General features: G+C 40.2%; 1 long non-coding RNA gene across 1 annotated transcript; it reads left to right on the top strand.

Annotated features, from left to right (window-relative positions):
• Positions 1–394: 394 nt before the first annotated feature.
• On the top strand, positions 395–4,818 carry LOC309334422. The gene is made up of 3 exons (XR_014153090.1): positions 395–486; positions 586–666; positions 4,727–4,818. It is a non-coding gene; the product is annotated as an uncharacterized lncRNA (long non-coding RNA).
• The last annotated feature ends 855 nt before the right edge of the window (positions 4,819–5,673 follow it).

Here is a 5,673-nt window from a genome sequence, read left to right as displayed (position 1 = left end):
TCGCAAAACAAATTTCCCTATGGGCTTGCTTCGCAAGACGAAAATGTCTTGCGAGTTCCTGCGGGGTTTTTTTTCCTCCCCCCCCCTTTTTCTAAGCCGCTAAGCTGCTTATCAGCTGATCCGCTAAGCTGATAAGCCGCTAAAAGCCGCTAAGCCGCTAATAGCGCTAATCCGCTAAACCGTCAATGGGCTTGCTTCGCAAGACGAAAATACTGCTAGACGAAGAGACTCGCGGAACGGATTAATTTCATCTGATGTACAACCATGCTTGTGTGCATTGTGGCAACTCAGAAGTGGCTGGCGAAGGGGGCATAACAGGTGGAGCAGGCTTATGCCCACTCCACTGTCACACATGATGACCCAGGACTCAATCCCCACGCAGATTGGGGCTTGTACTTTCAAATGTCCTGCCTGTTTATCCCATACAGATTTTGATTGCATATAGTTATCTGATTTAGAAATGATCAGGTTTCTATAGCTATGAAGGTATGATGTAAGCCAATTGGGGACCACATGGCTTATATCATACTATAACAACAAAAACAATAATAATATTGATTGCCAAATGTCTCTTGGCCTGGGCAGGGAAGCCTGAATGACAGGCATTGACAGAGGCGCCTTCAGTAACATGGAACATCCTTTCCTGATAAGAAGGGCACTAGGACTGTAATTCTTTTAACTTATTTTAATATTGTATTTTTACATTTTGCATTGCTGTAACCCACTGTAATAATGATAACAATGGCAATAATATATAATGATTTCTGCAAGTCCACAATCTCCCTCTAGGTCTGTGTTCAGTGCATGGCAAATGATCTACAGAAAATTGTGTCAAATCTGGTTTGGGGGTGAGAAACTAGCCCTATCAGCACTCTCTTTGATATGCAGGTCAAGAAAAGCACACAGGAGATGGTTTAATTTAACATCGGGGGTTGTGATAAATGTTTAATTAGCTGGAATTTACTACCTCCAGAGTATAATAGGCTTGCATAGTCATCCGTGATAGAACAGAGAACTGGGCCAGAACAGAAGCAGCACCCTTTCAACATTTATTTGAGAAACAGAAAGGACACAAACCCTATACTTTCCACTACACATAGAGCACAACCTTGCAGATTATAACAGAGAGCAGGGAATATAATGGTAAAGACAGATATTACACAGAAGACACACAAAGAGTCTAATATTTTGACTTTTTTAAAAAAAAAAAAAAAACCTGAAAGACAGCCTTGGGCTGTGATTCAGAATAAAGAATACTGATGGGGGAGACTGGTTGATCCTTTCCATTTTTGCTGCTTAACCCTTGCCTTCTCCTACTGCTTTATTGCTTATCATGTAAAACGTAGGGTGATCTCATAACTTCTAGCTTCTGGGGGTTGGGGGGGGAATAGGTTGGTGAAGACAACTTGAGCTAAACAACTTTAACAGGAAATGAAGGGTTAAGGAGTCCCACTAACTTGCATCATTTCTCTGCTCATAGTAGCAGCTTCTTGCAATTGCTTTTCAGATTTTTAAAAAAGTTGGCAGATTGCCAGGTGTCTTCTTTGCAACATGTATTTTGTCCCCAAAGTGTTTATACAATGTATAAGCTACAGTCCTAAGCACAACCATTTAAAAGAAAACTTCATTGAAAAAGAATGCTACCTACTCAATAGAAAGAAGGTGGCATTCAACCAAGTTTTTCTCAGTAGACCTGTTGCAATTACTGTCATGTTCATTAACTTCAGTTTATGCGTAAACATAGTTTATTGCTGCCCAGAGTACTTGGGATCATGACATTTAATAGCATAAAATATTGTCACCTACATGTACTTTCCTGAATAACTGGTCCGATATTCTTCTGAAATGGAGGCATAAAGTAATAATGGCACTGTGAGGAAAATTATGAAGTGTCACTATATTAAAAATGTATGTAAAAGATATGAGGTTCTGCAAGAATGTATGAAATGTTGCATTGTATAATTCAGCTCCAAATCTGAAAAAGCTAAATCACATTTTGGGATATATAATAACACTTTTACCCATCCCTTTTCTTGGAAGGTTAACATTCATTTTTGGATATTTCCATGGAAGGCAGTAATCCTCAGGAAAACTTGTATTGGTTTTAGTTTGGCTACTCAAGAGTATATATATTTTGGACCATGATCATTTTCCTGTAAATGTAGTCCTTCCTGAGCACCTGGGGGCTAAATTTAATATCGAATGCTCCATAAATTATGAAATAGAAGTACCAGCTAGGAAACAGAACCCAAGTGAGATTCAAAATTTCATATAAGTTCAAATTAAACAATCCCCCTAAAATTAAACTGAGGCAGTTTATGGTCAGCATCTGGTGTTCAAACTTAAATCTACACCAGGAATAAAAATACTAAGCTCTTATTCAGTGGGGGATTTCTGTCCTCCTTCTCTCTCTTCCTAAGATAACTCTAACTGGCCCTCAGGTCTCTTCCCAGGCTCTGCTCTGGATCCTCTATGAGTGCTCTTGCTTGGCTGAAATCTTTCCTTGAACTGCAATAATGCTTACCTAGATGTGACAACTGGAGAGATAGGAATGTGGAGTGTGTTTGCAGAAACACCATAACTTTTGCATGGTGGAAATGTAGCCACTGTCCAAAGGCATCAGTCATCAGGTGTTCTGCCCAGTTTTGCCTCTTGCCACTGCTTGCACATACCCCATGGAAGGTTACCAATAAGGGAATACATCCCAACTCCTGTCTTATATGCCTAGCTTGAACATTGCAATCACATTTGAATGGGAGGGCTTATAGTTCTAAAGCACATGGTTTCCATTCTACTACTACTACTACTAACCAACCAACCAACAAACAAACAAACAAACAAACCACCCTTCATCTGAAGATCTCAGGGCAGTTCACAAGATAAAATACAGGATAAAAGCACAAAATAGATATTTAAAACAAAAACAAAATAATATCCCCCTCTCTCACAGAAAGACTTAAGGCTCAGTCCCTAGAATTTCTGATTAAAAACAGAATTTGAGGTAGCAAGGATGGCCAAGAGGTGTTCTTGAGGTTTTGGAGAACTTCCACCAGCCAGAATAGACAATATTGCTTAGACTGACCAATACTAAGGGCTGGTCCTGCCATGCAGCACCATGAAGTGATGTGTTTCAAGTAGCCCCATGAGAGGAACATAAAGGTAGGTGTGATGTCCGAACAGGACAAGACGCCTACTGAAAGTGCTGGCGCTAGTGGAAGACAGAAGCAGAAAGGCTTTGGCTAGCACCAAGGCTGGTGCCAAGGATTTGTATCCTTGGGCACCTGCTGATGTGTGGCACATCTCAGTGGAGTGCCCATTGCCAAGTCCAAGTTCCTGCTGCCCCAACCCCTTGTTTCTGTTTTCCTTTGTGTTATGTTATAAGCTAACAACAATTGTTTTACTGTGCTTTAAAGTAAGAGACCTTCATTGTGATTTAACCTTCCAGCCTGTCCTATTCCATTGCCTCTCTGAAGCTGGTCGTACTTCTTCATTTCTTGTTTCTTCTAGTCCAACTCTAAAAGGCGCCTCACTCTCATAGCTTTCACTGTTCATTTGCCCCAAAGGAGGAAGCCTCAACAGGAGCAAAGAAGAGGAGCAGCAGTGTGACTACTGTCATACAGTTATAGCATTATATAATGTTCAGTCACTAGGTAGCCCAGGACTTGATAGTATCTGAGAGGAGACCACTTTCCTGTTGTTGTTGTGTTTTTGATTAGGAGATACCATACACTTCTTGTCTAGCTTCCTGGCTACTGTATCCTCTAAGCCTTCATCTGTTCATAGGCTCAGTTCCTCTTTCACAGCAGCAGCACATTGCCCAATGTTTAGGTTATTATTTCTTCAAGCTCTTGTTTATTTTGGTTCTTATCCCTCTTTGTAGTTCTTCAGTGCTAGTCTAGGGAACATTTTAATTTTGTGTATTCGCCTGTTCTTCTGCCAACAGAATATTTTTGGAGGGACAAAGATGCCTGCCTTACTTATCAAAATAATCGGATCATCCCCACAGATCACCACTCAGAACAAAAGTGGGTTTAAGCAGGGACAAAAGCAGTCCCTAAGCAATTGACAAATTTCAAGTATTTTCTCTTACCAAATTATAAACCTTGATGCTCATACTGTATGTTTTGGCAATGGAAAAACTCAGCCTTCTTTCTCCAACAGCCATTAGAGGGCAGGGGGTGGGGGTTAGCAGTTGCTTGTCCATTGTCCCTTCCGGCTTTCACAATAGGATAGTTTACCACAGACTTATCAGCATTTCAATACCAGGCTATGTGTATATATAGGAAAGTAGAAGATCAAAGGATTTAAAAGTCTGGCGCCCTCTCTCCCACACCACAGGCCAACAACTTTTGGGCAAGTTTTTGGACTGGTCGAATTTTAAATGTCAGTTCACACATGGGACTCACTGCAGGTGGGAGGCCTTGGCTCAAAGCTGTCAGCGTTGGCTTAATCACAAATAGCATTGAAAACAAATTGTCTTGTAGATTTGTTGTGAGGATGAATGAGATGACAGGAAAGTCTCTTTTCATCAAAAGTATGATATAAGTGACAAATAGGAGGAACATATTCTAAAAACCCAGTGATTAAAAATGATGGCTTAAATATCCTTTAGAACTATTAGCCCATCAGTGGCTACAATGGAAACACATTTCCTTGCACACTTTATGCTCCAGTATTAATCTTCTTCATCATTATTAAATGTTGGAAGTTTAAATTTTTAATGCAGATGAGATGAGATGAAAAGATTTAAAAGACAACGGAAGCCTTTGCAAGTGCAGCTCGGTAATCTTCAAACGCTGAGGGAATCAGCAAAAAAGACCAAACCAACAAGGAGGAGGGAGGAGGAAAACCCTGAAGACTAAAATAAATTGTTAGTTTAATCCCTTATTTGTAACATTTGTCTTAATTCCAAAGATCTGTTGAAAAGAAGATTTAAAGAAGATGAATCAGCACTAGAACTTCTTAGAAAATGACAAAATAAGACTTTATATGAGCCCTCTGTGGAAAGACAGGTGATATGAAAGTACCTGGAAAATAACAATCAAAAAGCATTAATATTGATATATAGTCATTTTGGACAGATTCAATAGTGTAAGTTATATGCACATTAATATTTTAGAGGGGGAAAATATTTCCAAATAAGGTTTGCTTGGCCTTCAAAAGTGATAGAGCAGTCAAAGCCTCAGTGGATTGTTCTATCTTCATCTTCTCTAACTTGTTTCCTTCCACATCATTTGGACCACAACTCCCATCAGTCTGAGCTAGTATGACCAACAGTTAGGGATGATGGGATTGTAGTCCAAAGCATTTAAGGGGACCAGGTTGGTGAAAGCTGCATGTCAGCAGAGCATGTTGCAATCCTGTGTTACTAAAGCTTTGATGCCCTCTCCTTTCCTATCTCAGGTGTGTTGACAAGGAGATGCAAAGGAGGAAGAAAGAGAAAGGAGAAGGAATTAGGTGCTCCAAGTGAACAGCAGGTTGTGAGAAAGCCCAGTTTCCACAATATTCACTTCTTTTCTGGGATGGGGAGAAAGTGGTCCCACACCCTCTTGGAGAGTAAGTTTCAAAGGATGGTCCAGGCATCAATGGGCTTTGCTTAAGCCATGCTCGTTGGGTTGCAATATCTGGCAGGTTTCAGTCTTGCCCCCTTTAATACATGAAAAATGTATCATT

The sequence above is a fragment of the Podarcis erhardii genome, assembly GCF_964252035.2.
Source record: "Podarcis erhardii genome assembly, chromosome: 2".
NCBI classification, from domain to species: Eukaryota; Metazoa; Chordata; class Lepidosauria; order Squamata; family Lacertidae; genus Podarcis; species Podarcis erhardii.
This window is presented reverse-complemented; position numbering and strand designations above follow the sequence as displayed.